Here is a 14,152-nt window from a genome sequence, read left to right as displayed (position 1 = left end):
ATGGGTTGCCTTTGGTGCTACACAATATCAAACTATCCAATTGAAGCTATCCTCTGCATATCTTCACGGCAACTGCTTAAATCTATGATCACAAAGGAGCCGAAATACTGATCACAACTTGGGGCCAATACCCTTTAGCGTTACATGGTGTAAAATATCACACGCCAATTTGCAAATTGTGGTAAACTTGCAGGTGTCTTTCTCACATTGCAAACTTGATAAAACGAGCTCTCGTTGCTTTAGATGGCTAAAGTGATTCTGAAATGTTGGGAATTGCTACAGGTTCAGGCGGGTGAAAGGTCCAGTAATCGAAGTCAGGTGGTTTCTGAGTTTCTAAGTTTGAGGAGGTTTCTGAGTTCAGAGTGATTGGTATGGTACAGCGTTTCATATCCGAAACTTATCTAAAATCTAGTCTGGAGCTTTCAACATGATCTCGACCAGGTTTTGAATACCTTCACAAACTCTCGACGATTGTCAGCAACAAATGTGGTATTAAAGACATCGCTTCACTACGATAAGTGCTGATATAATGTAACTGTACCTGCCCATGCCATGGTCGATCCAAAGCCGCCGTCGTCGAAATAATTACCGCAGGAAACAGTCCTAAATGTCGCACACAGAGAAGCTTGAACACAAATCTCGGCCGATCAAAAGGGAAATAGAAAGGTTTAGAAGAGTATTTCGATCGATAAGGAATCTCAGGAGACATAGGAATGGAGAATTTCATTGGGTAGAACTAACTACTATCACAGAATGTCAGTTAGTAATGAGGTGTGAAATCAAATTTCACAATCTGTTGCAGCGCTAGGTTGTTCCCAAAGGAAGCATGTGAATTTAATACAGGTGGCGTGGATTGAACAATAAGGGTAAGGCTTTCATTCACAGCGGATGTATGGAATACGTACTTGAACTGCAATCAATTGAGTAGCTAGCGACTGAAGAAATAGTTTGAAGTGATGCAGAACACACTGCAAGAATCCGACCTTAGGAATCAGTCGAAGGCAGAGGTTTGGCAGCTAACTATTGCGACATTGTAACTGCATTGGCCTTGAGCATGACTCATCAGCCATCTATTCCACCAACTGCTGGGAACCGATGGACGAATAAGTTCTGGGACGACTTCACAGGATCAGGTTACACATTAGACACGAACTTTCGGCATCCTATGGGGAAGGGTAAGTGGAAATGGGATGCAGCGTCCAACAAAGAGATCCACTGGGATCCGGCATGTTCGTCGATAGTGCAAGACACGAGCCGCGGAAAATCAATTCTGCGTGTCAGCGTTTGGTCCGACTGGTTCCACAGAATTGATCGCTTGGCCACGAAGCAGCAATTTGGTTATGGTTATTACGAGTCGCGCTGCAGGTTCAAGGGAGCGTCGGGGATGCATAGCGCGTTTTGGCTGCTGCCGGAAGCGATGGTGTCCGACGCTGTACCGCCTGGAGAAATAGTCGGCGGGATTGAAGTGGACGTGGTGGAGCATCGGGCCAAAGACAGCGGAGGGAATGACATTTCTACGCAAGGGAGTACAGCGGTGCACTGGGGTGGATATGGCGCCAATCATCGCTCGAGTGCGTACAAATTGATGAATCTCCCTGTCGCCTCCTCAGCATGGGCGACTTTCGGAGTGTTGCATCAACCGGGGGGTTTGAAATGGTACTGGAATGGTAAAGAGGTGAATTCAGTCGCAATGTGGTCTCCAATGCCCAACTCACTATTCTTCTCAACAGAAGTGAACGAGAGCGGGGGATGGGCGGGGGATGATCTGTCAAGCTACGGTCCGATATCTAATCCAGAAGGCTACATTGAGATTGATTATTGCGGCTTCTGGCTTCAGTGTACAAGCCATTCATTAAGTTCCACAACCTCTTACGAAGATCCTACAATGTTAACGACTTTGAAGATCCATGCTACCACTACTGTACCAGTACATCAAGAGAAGCCATGTCCATCGCACACACCTACGCTCGACATCAACTTCAATCCACAAGATAGCATCGCTGCGAGAGAGAAAGATGTTCAGTCGTTCTCTAAGCTGCACAAAGTTGAAGAACAAGACGATGAGACAACAAACCTCGCGCGATTTTGCCACCTCAAGCTCCAGTCAGCCCACAACGAAATCGGCCCTGTCGAAGACGATCGCATAAAACTCGATGCCATGGCTGAACAGCATGATGAGAGCGTCAGAAAGACCGAGACTTAGCTACCTGACATCCTCCCGACATCCCTAATCAGTTGTTGTCGCTGTGAACGACAATGCCAGACGACTACACAAGCGGGGAGCATTCTACAAACCTTTTTCGATGGAAGAGCTTTGTGCTCCCTTGGCGCCATCGCCATAGCCATCGTCCGCAGCTCTTTCCACCTGCGACGGTTAGGAAACAAGCTCCAGGCCCTCTTCGACCCGCAGCTCAACTGCTCTACTCTATACTGTAAAATACACATAATACTCTGATAAGCATTATGCGTGGTATCGAATTACACCGTATTAGTTAGAATTAACTCGATATTTGCTGAAAATTCAGTATCTAGCATGAAGGTTTTACTTACTAAAATTGTATACAAGTTATAACTTGTTTTTTGGGAAAATATCATACATACCTCTCAAATATGTCGAAATATTAAGAATACCTCTATATCCTTGATAATAGCATACATGCCCCTGGAATTTTTGATAATAGTATGTGTACCCTCCATCTTGATAAGGTATTAGAAATCTGACAATTCCATTAATATGTTTTTCTTATGGGCTAAAAAAAAAAAAGGGGGTCCCGCATAGTGGGCACTGTCCGGCAGATTGGAGAGTGCCCCAGCTGCCCGACAGTGCACATCGTGCGGCTCTCTCCCCCCGCAGCATCCCGTCCACCGTGCCCCTGACCATGTGTCAGCACTGTCCTTTGACGAAACTACACTGTGTGCAACCTCATTAAGGTAGGATGGAACAGCTTCCGAAGGCTTAACTCACGAATTCGTGTCTTCTTTAACTGCCGCTGACATCTTGCTTTTGTGACAACTCTAGAATTTCGACAACTCTCCATCCAGCTGCGGACGAGAACCCCAGTGGTTGCTTGACTGGTTGCTAGAGCAGGGAGGCTATTTCATAGGGAACTTGCAACCCGCGCACACAGATTTTCAATGGTTTACTTTGGGAAATGCCTTGGAGTAATTCCTTCATTCTAGCATGTAAGAATACACTGATGCACATTGTGGATTGTGTGCTGAGCTTGGTCGTATCACAATGGTGGTTCATGGCCGGTTCTTAACCTCGAAATTGATGTTAAGAATCCTGAAGCCGCAAAATGGCTCACATGTGAAGACGACGAGGACGCCGCTTCCATCTCGTGTGTTGACATGAATCCTCGACGGAACCCGAACTTGAAACCGCAAGGAGAACTTCACATTGTATAGATTTGAGTTTAGATCGTTTAATTTAAGTGGATTATTTTCATTGTGTTCTATCACATTTGCTGGGACTCAAAATCATCACAGTCTCTTCCAGCAAGGTCCACAAAGACTCACAGTTTCACCACGTGATATGCGTTGTTAGGAAGGTTTTAGCAGATATCACCTGGGAATTTGTTGCTCTGCATTGTTGCTAAAAATTAGTTTTAGAATTCAGAAACCCCTCAACATCGAAGTACTAAAATGGACCTTTTTGACCAACGTTCTCAAACAATGGGTGGGAAACATGAGATCCATAACAAATGGATAATGATGCTTGTAATGAACTGTTAAATAACTAATCGTATGAAAAGGCTGGTCCATGCAAGCATTCAGCTCATAGAACGCAGAGAATTGAACGCAGGCAGAATCCGTGTATTCTCTTGGGTCAACTGTTTTTCTTTTCTCCACGTGAAGCAAGTGACTGTGAATTGAATCCTCACTGTGAACAATGTCTGGCCATCCTCTGGTGGTTTATGGTCATTGCGGACCAAACGAGACAAATCTTCATGTGAAGTGTGGTTATCGACATTCTCTGTTGCTGGATATAGAAGGAACATTCTTCGCGCATCATTGAATAAGCTACACCCTGGTTGTCTGTAATGAATTCCTTACGCAGGAAATTGAGGACGACAATCCAGTTCTCAATTTGGACATATGAGAGGGATCACTGACTCAGAGCGTCAGAAACGTACATTGATTACCTCTCTTCTCGTGCCCTACTCACTCTCCTTACCAGTCAGTGCAGTGTTAGAAGGGAGTAGTTAAGGTTTTTTGAGAAAAGAGGGCGAAGAGCTTGAGCGAGCACAAGCGCTGGTAGGTGCTATGGCGTCTCCGGAGGCAAGGTGGAGGAGATTAATAAGGTTGCACAGAGTGTAGTTTCGTCCAAGGACAGTGCTGACACATGGTCAGGGGACGGTGGGCGGGATGCTCCGGGCGGAGAGAGCCGCTCGCTGTGCACTGTCGGGCAGCTGCGGCACTCTCCAATCTGCCCGACAGTGCACACTTTGCGGGACCCTCTTTTTTTTTTGGCACATTTAGTGGAATTGTCAGATTTCTAATACCTTATCAAGGTGGAGGGTACATATACTATTATCAAAAAAATTTAGAGGTATATATGCTATTATCAAGAAAATAGGGGTATTCTTGATATTTCGACATATTTGAGAGGTATGCATGATATTTTCTCCTTTTTTTTAATTATGAAAACTAGAATTTTTTGGAGATAAAATTTTGATTAGCAATGGAAAAATATAGATTCATGTATAACTTCTCAATTTTTGTTTGTTTGTTTGTTTTGTTTTGTTTTGTTTTGTTTTTTTTTTTTTAAACATATTTTGTGACAAATTTAAGCACATGTAAATTAGAAAGCTTTGTAGCTTTTAAGTGTTATTTCAATGGAATGTGAAAAAAATACTATCATTATTTTAATATTAATAGAATGTGAAAAAAATACTATCATTATTTTTTAGTTTTAATTTTCTAATAATGATAGTATTTTTTTCACATTCTATTAATATATAAAAATTTATTCTATTTATATATAATTTGTGACATAAAGTGTTCAAATATTTGTGAAATAAAGTGTTGCTTATCTCAAACTTTTATAATATACAAGGAGTTTTGATTGATAAATATTTTAGTTTTTTTGCATAATCAATATATTAGCAAATAAAAAAAGATAAAGTAAATAAAAAAAACTTGTTTTATTTGGTGTTTTTATAATTTAAATACATGTTATTTAAATTTCTGCCCAATAAAATTATAAAACAATCACTTACTGAAAATAGAAAACTTGTAAATATATTAGATCTTAATTTTTTATTTACAAAAATATCTACATGTTATACCTAATTACATATCAAAATTATAAAAGATTTTTATATTCTATAATAATCAACACCAATTACTAGATATCATCTTAGATTTTCTAAAAAATAAAATATTTTGATTAGTATCATGATAAAAGTAAAATAGATATATTTTATATATTTTTTTGAAAGATTAAAGATTTATATGTGTCTATTTTTATACTTATATCAAAATCAAATATATTGTATATAAGAACAATATAAAAGAAACATTGCCCTTATATAAAAGGTTTAACATATTTAAGTTTAAATTTTTAGTATTTGGTTTTTAAAATTTAGGTTAAAATACAAAAAAAATTATAAAGGTTATTAATAAGATATAATCATATTATTTATGGAAATTTTACATATTAAGCAATAATATACTCTATTGTTGTCCAAAGTTTTTCTCAATAATACATATGTTATTATTTTAAGTAAGATATATGTGTATCTTTTTTTTTCTTTACATTTTAATTCATTTTCAATTCAAATATTATCTTGATTTACAACCAAATAAATACTTTGATGAATAATTTAATTTTTATAATGTCTTGAAAAAAATTTCTTTCTTAATTAGAATAAGAAGTTTGGTGAAGCTGCCATTGAAGATGATTTTTAAGCAAGAAACTTGATTTGCATAGTTGTTGCTTTCTACATATATATGTAGTGCCTATTTAGCCAAATTTTATATATATCATGCTAAAAAATATTGCTTAATTTGGTAACAATATTAGAAGATATTAATGATAAAAGTAAGCATTTACACAAGGAGAATATATGCACATATACACCAAAAGATGGTTGAAGTGTAGGGGGAAGAGAAAGAACAGAAGATAGAGAAAATAAAAAATAAAAAATAAAAAACTGCAATCTACATTTCAAGCAATTTTTTTTAAAATACAAAGTTAAAATATTTAAAAAAACTAATAAATTGATTGAACTGGATTTTATTATTTGACTACTACATATAAAATTTAATATAGTTATTTTTTTTATATTTATATATTTATATATTTGATTTTTATTACAATACCTGTGTAAGTTTTTAAATCTTATATTTTTTTAACAATGCTTTTGGTGTTATTTATTATTAATAAATAAAATTAATGAACTCTTATTTGATCAAATTAAATTTATTTCTTTTTTAAGTCCGAATTCAATCTTAGTTTTTTCTAATCTAAAAGTAATAATAACTAAAGATCTTGAGTAACATGCATTTATAAGATATCTATATATATATATATAAGAAGTAACTAAATAACATAGTTGATTGATGAAGAAATTTAGTAGAAGTAGCACAATTATACTAAAAAGAAGAACACATTGAATTATGAATAAAACATATCCAACAACAAGAAAAATCATTGTTGAAAATATGTATGTATATATTTATGTATATAAAATATCAATTTATTATTAAAAAAATATTTAAATTTAAATAATTAAAAACACCAAAATGTCAAAAGTATGAATATACAATGTGGATATTGTAGAGTATTGCATTAGATGAATAAATTGATAATAAAATTTGATGAATTAAATGTAAGATTTAAAAAAATTAAAATAAGATTTTTTTTTCTTTTTAATTAAGATCTACCACTAATAATAAAATAAAATCTTAAATATTTTTCTACCATCTAAATATAATTTAAATAAAAATAGATTTTTTTAATAATTATTTATTCTAAATTTTTAATAAAAGCATATTTTTATTGAAACTTGAGTATTTAATAATTATTAATAAAGCCAAAAGATAATTTTTATAAAATCTAAGAATAAACATTTAAACTTTTTTTTATTTATTTATAGATAATTATATATATATATATATATATATATATATATATATATATATATATATATATATATATATATATATATATATATATTTTTTATTTTTTAAAAAATATGTTAAAATTATTAATATTACTTATATAATTTATCTTCAAATCTTATTATACTAATATCTTAATAGATATAGATATAAATATGGAAGAATGTTAAATTAATGGCTAGCCATTAATTCAATATATATATATATTTTTTTTTAATCAAAACTGCAAAAAAAAAAATATCACTATTTGATCACAACAATATCTATATGAATCCAAAATTGGATAATAAATTGTTAAGATGCAACATATTACTACAAATATTATTAGAAGATCAATTGGATTAATCATGGATGGTTGTTCTTAGATATTTTACTAATGCATTGTGTATTATTTGCTGAAGCATTGCTAGTGATAACAATGATATTGAATAGAATTAAATTCAATATAGACTTGCCTTGTAATACAACACTCTATATTCAAATCTTCATTGTAAATTATAAGAGCACTATTGAGCTTATCTAATGCAGCATTGAGATGCCTCACTCTGACTTCCTCAAATATTCTTCAAAAGGAATTGCTATTTTTTTGAGCATAATCTATAAACAGATTACACTTCAATCTTGCTACTTGTTTCATGTCTTTTTTGGTTTCTCATTTTCACTTTATGAAACTAGATGTATTGGATAATCAAAATGTAGATATTTGAGACCAAGTTTTGGATGAGTATGCTCTATCTTAGAATCTTGAAAACTTGCAAGTTCTTAAAAAAGCCATTTAAAAAAAAAATCATACTTTAATTGTTGCATTCTTTAAATTCTTGAAGATTCTAAAATGCTCTTAATTCAAAAAGACTAGATTCACAAAATGCTACTAAACTTTGGCTTTAGCAATTTGTTGCTTAAATATCAATATCTAAGTAAGTTTCTATTGTCAATTGCTTTGAGTGTGTAATTCTTTTAAACCTTAATTTTAGATATAATATAAAATAAGTGAAACCATTTTCAACGTCTTTGAATAGGAATGATATGGTCAATTTGAGAAGCAAGATTTTGAGATCTTTCCTAAGATTTTGATTGCCACTCTTTTTATCTTTTGCTATTTTATCATTGATTGATTTGGATACACAATCTTCATAACTTTTAATGGCCAAATGATAATAGAATCTTAGCCTTGCATACTACTATGGTAGGTAATATAATTCTATACTAGTATAACTAAGGAATTTAAAGAAGGAGTTCAATAATATGTTCAAACAAGGAAGATTGTGCCAACTTAGTGAGGATGAGGTATTGTGTTTTGTATAGGTGCATGGAATGATGTTGTATGAGATCTTGCCAATGAAGAGGCTTGTCTAGAATAGCCAAGTAGAAGATGCTGAAAGTGCATGCAAGCGTGTGGATAAAACTAAGCATAGTTCTAAGTTGCATAGTTTGTAAACAACACTTGTCTATGTGAAAAGTTTACTTGTAAGGATCAGATTTGTAATTTTAAAGGATTATTTTAATAAAATATTTCCTTGCTATAGCTATTAGATTTATTAATTTTAGTTATATGAGATTGTGTCTAATATAATACTTCTAATATCAAACTCAAGTTCTTTAAATTAGATAACCAACATGAATTAATCTGCAAAATCAAGGTTGATAATATGAGTGTGTAAGTTCCTATAAGGCCTTGAATTCCAATTTATTTTTTTTTTCTTTTTTTTAATAAGCCAAATTAAAAAAAAAAATAATATAATTTATTCTATAAGTTACCTTTTTAATTTATTTATATATCCACTTATCAAATGTTTGTCTTTGAAGAAAGCTTTTAGATGCTAGCTATGTATGTATATGTTTGATTTTATGGAATTGAACACTTGTTCAAAAAAAAGTTTGTTCCTTTTTTGGAATGATTATTTTTGTAATATTACATATTATATAGCCAATCGTCACAAATTGTATTGGTCAAATATTATATTGATTATTTTTACGTACTACAAGAAAGCCATAGAAAATCTTATAAATGACAAAGTACATGCACTTGTGGCATTGCATGTAATGTTTAGGGGCATAAATGTAGAGGATGTTGGAAATATAATCATAAATATTTCCATCTATACCAAGACATATTACTTAATATTCATAGATATTGAACAATGAGAGTTTAGATGAAAGGATTATAGTAGCTTGCATAAGCATAAATTTAGTTTATTTATATTAAATTATAAATCATATCAATTTATATAAGTATATAAGTTTTTATTAGCACATAAGCACAAAGCAAATTATATTAGCTTATTAGAATAGAAATCCAATTTAAACTTGCATTCAAACTACTTATCTATTGGATCATTATAAACTTGAAATGTTCTCAAATGAAGTTAAAACACCTTTGCTATTAATCTAGGTGAATTGATGATGAATCCAAGCTAATTGGTGATGAATTCAAGTCAATTAGCAATGAACTCAACTTAGTTGATGATGTAACAATAAAAAGTTGTGAAGCATGAACACTATAAGAATTAGTGCAAATATTATGCTCAATGCTTTTGTAATTTTCGTAATAGTGCATATTTACACTTGTGCCTTTTACATGTTTTAATTGTGAAGAAAATCACTATATAGAATATAGATTCATTTTATTTTTTGACCTATGTAGACAACCTTTTGGATGGCTTATTGGAAGGTTCTTTAAAACTATAGTCATTTTTGCTAGTTCTAAGAGCCTTTTGTGTACCTTCAATTGTTGGTGGGATGGAATAAGCTCATATATTCAACCAACTTCTTCGAAGATAATGTCTAATTTGATAGCAACAACAATTCTGCTTAGAGTGCATTCAGCCATCAAAAGTAACAAATTCACCAATCATCAATATCTTTCAATAATGTAACATTGTCCTAATTTAATATTGAGAAGGGAGTCCAAATGTGGTTGTAAATATATATAAACAAGGACTTTTGTTAGTATCCAAGCATGTTGTAGCAAACTGAAACTATACAAATATAAGATTAAAAGTATGTATTGACATCTTTATAATAACATCCTTAAAAAAGTTGATGTTGTGGGGGTAGCATGCATGCAAGCATTCAAAACTTTCTTATGTCTTAATTTCTTTGATTGTATCATTAAAAAAGATAGATAAAAAAAATCTACATATTTTAAAGATCTTTTGTAGAAACTTTGATGTATAACTTTAAGATAGAAACTTGCCTTTTTGCATGCAATGTAATCACTTAATGAAGATGGAGAGTACTATCTGTTTAAAATTTGACAAATTATTTCTTATAAAGAATCTAAGTTTTTTGAAGATATGCAATAGCTTTATTTATAGGAGCATAAACAATCATAATGTAGAAGTTTATCTATTCTATATCGAAAAACTTCTTCCAAAGAAGAATTCATTATCTTATTCCATTTGCAAGAAAGCCAGATCAACTACCATTTTCCTTGAATAAAAAATATTTTTTGCAATTAGCCAATATATTTTTTTGAATGTAAAAAATATAAAGCAAAATCTTAAATGTGAGAAAAATATCTTTGATGGCATTTATGAGTACAAAGTTCTTATAAGCACTAACATTGATGGACTACAATGCTCCATACAATAGAACAAAATGTATCAACATCAAATAAAAGAATAGTTGTATTTCTTCTTAGAAAAGTGGAACAACAATTGTAAAGAACATATTGAAACTTGTTACATCTACAATATATAGCATGGATATTTTAAATTTATTTATTTTGAATGTATAATCCATAATTATATATTATCAATTATTATGAGATCTTCATCAAAAACTTCTCTCAAATTGCAGTCCCACTTACACATTTGACTTACAAAGATAAATTTGAGTGGAGCAAAGAAGTTGAAGTATCTTTTGAAACTTTAAAGTCGACCTTTATTTCTACACCAATCTTCTATCATGTCAACTTTTCTAAGGTATTTTTTATGGAAACATACGCATCAGATTTTACTTTGGGTGCCGTATTATCACAAATAAAAACATATGATAAACTTCATCTAGTAGCTTTTCATTTCAAAAAAATTTTAGCAGTCGAGATTAACTATGAAATCCACGAGAAAGAGCTTCTTACAATTGTGGATTCATTTCAAGAATGGCATCATTATCTAGAAGGCGCTTTCAATCCAATCACCGTATATACGGACCACAAGAACCTTAAGTACTTTATATCAACATGTGTTTTGAATCGTTGCTGAGCCTATTAGAGCATGTCTTTATCAAGATTTGATTTCAAGATCACATATTGACCCGAAAAATAATAAGGTTTGTCAGACGTCCTTTCTAGACATTCTTATCTTATACCAAAAGAAGGAAATGCATATTTTGATCAACAAAGAATAATTTTCTTGAAGCCAAAGCATTTTCATCTTTGAGTAATGAAATCAAAATTTACTGTTTATTCAACCCTTATGAAATAAATCCAATCAAGTATGTCTTCTCATCCTATTATTCACAATATCAAGAATCCTTCTTTTAAGCCTCAAGATACTTCTAAGTTTGAGTTCAAAAACAACCTACTCAATTTTGAAGGTTGATTATATGTTCCAAAAGAAAAAGTATGATTATATATTCTTTAAGTATGTCACGACTTTCTAGCAATAAAATATTTTGGATACAACAAGACTTTGGAGCTTATATCTAAAGATTTTTGGTGGCCACAAATGTGGAAGGGTGTGAAAGACTTTGTTCAGTCATGCAACATTTTTTCAAGATCAAAAACTCCTTGTCATCGACCTTATGGACTTCTTCAACCATTACCTATTCTAGAATAAGCATGATCTTTTGTTTCTATGGATTTCATCACAGATCTTCCAATCTTAGGTTCTTATGACTCTATATTCGTGATAGTAGATTGTTTTATTAAGATGATACGTTTTGTACTATGTACAAAATCTATCACAAGTAAAGAAACAGCTTAGCTCTTTCTTGACAATATTTATCGCTATCATGGATTATCCAAGGATATTATATTAGATAGGGGAACTTAATTTGTATCAAGATTTTGGTAGACTCTTTTTAAGATTCTAAAAGTGGATATAAAACTATCTTCGACATTCCATCCTCAAAGTAATGGACAAATGGAGCGTGTTAATCAAGTTTTGGAGCAATATTTAAGATGTACTATCAACTACCAACAAGATGATTGAACAACTCTTTTGCCATTGGCAGAGTTTGTTTATAATAACACGATACATTCTTCAATAAAAAAAATATTTTTTTTTGCCAATTATGGTTATCATCCATAACTTCATACTTTTGACTTTTCAAAAGCTAATAATCTTATGGCAAAAGATTTGGTAAATTATTTGTCATAGCTACATGCAACAATAAAGGCGCAGTTAAAAGAAGCTCAAGAACAATAAAAGGTCAATGCAAATGTCTATTGAAAGGAACAACCACTATTCCACATGGGTGATAAGGTATAATTATTTTGTCGCAATATCAAGACCACTCGTTTTTGTGACAAGTTGGACTATCAAAGACTTGGACCATTTTCTATTTCTATACAAATCAATCCTGTTGCATATTATTTATACCTATTGGAGTCAATGAAAATCCATCCAGTATTCCACGTGCCTCTTCTTGAACCATACAAGACAACAGACATACCAAAAAGAAGACAAGCTCCACCTCCTCCTATAGAAGTGGACAATAATAAAGAGTTCAAAGTCAAAGAAGTCTTAGATTCAAGGGACATCAAAATAAATTAAAACATCTTGTCCATTGGCACAAAAATAATATTAGTGAAAGCACATGGGAGCCAATAAAGAATCTTACAAATGCAACAAAGGCAATGGAGGCTTTTCATCAATAACATCCATCAAAATAAAGATGAAAATCTTTCTTATAAAAGAAATAAGATTTACGTAAGATAACATTCTATTTTTAATCCTTGTTTGTAGTTTCTTTATAGTTGTGATGTTGAAGAGATGGAGAACCAACAACTAGGGGATTCAACTCAAAAATCCTTTGTTTGTTGGCTTGTTGGACGAGACATTACAATTATCACAACCTTCAAGACGATGTAATCAAGATGCACATCCTCAAGAATGATATGTTTTTCCTCAAATAGATGGTAAAATACAACGCATTTGATATCATGACTTTGGAAGGAACTCCAAGTATTTGGTAATTTTATTAGAGGTAGAAACAACTCCTAACAATGTTCTAAATATTTTATTTGAAGGAAGTTATGAAGGCCTCAACAATGTTCAGATAATAGGGTGGTCTTCTCACCCTAGTATGGGAGACTATTGATGGTTGACAGGCCCTATCAACCATCTTTGAACAGAACAAAGATCTGAGTATGTGGTGAATACAATTTGTTACATCATAAATTTTTTCAACATATGATGATCGCTCTTCGTAGAACTTGTTCTTAGAAGGGAGGATAATGTCATGGACATATCCATATAAGCTAGTAATTACCTGTATAAATAGGTAGAAGTAAATAGAAATAAATAAAAGTAAGTTAATTCTATAATATCTTCTATAGAAGCTTTCTAGAAGCTTTATAGATGTTGCTTTGATTTTATAGGTGTCTTTAATTGAATTTTTGGATTAGAAATGTGGTCAACAAGTTGGCCATGTGCCACACATGTTGTTAGCTTAAAGATGAAGGTAACTTTGTGGCCTACATGTAAAAAAACTTGCCTTGTAAGTCAAGGCATGTGTCCTACAAAGTCAACACATATTAGAAGTCTATAGAACATTGTCTTGTAGCCCCTAATTAGATAGTATATATAGAGACAAGAGTGAAGTCCTCTTCACTCTTGTCAACTCATTTTTTGCTTTTAGTCTAGTTTCAAGAGTCTCAAGTTTTCTTATCTTTTGGCAATAAGCCTTTTTAATTTCTTTTAATATACATACTTCCTTATTTCTATTTTGTTACTCTTTTATTGACATGGATTTCATTGGTTTATACATCATCTTTTAGTTCATGTCTTTGACAAAAGGTTCTATTCTATCCTTTGATTCTTCATCTTGTTTTACAATAGAAGTTTGTTTAGGATTG

This window comes from Physcomitrium patens, chromosome 10 (genome assembly GCF_059467195.1).
Source record: "Physcomitrium patens ecotype Gransden chromosome 10, ASM5946719v1, whole genome shotgun sequence".
Lineage (NCBI taxonomy): Eukaryota > Viridiplantae > Streptophyta > Bryopsida > Funariales > Funariaceae > Physcomitrium > Physcomitrium patens.
The sequence above is the reverse complement of the archived record's forward strand: the minus strand, read 5'-3'. Positions refer to the sequence as shown.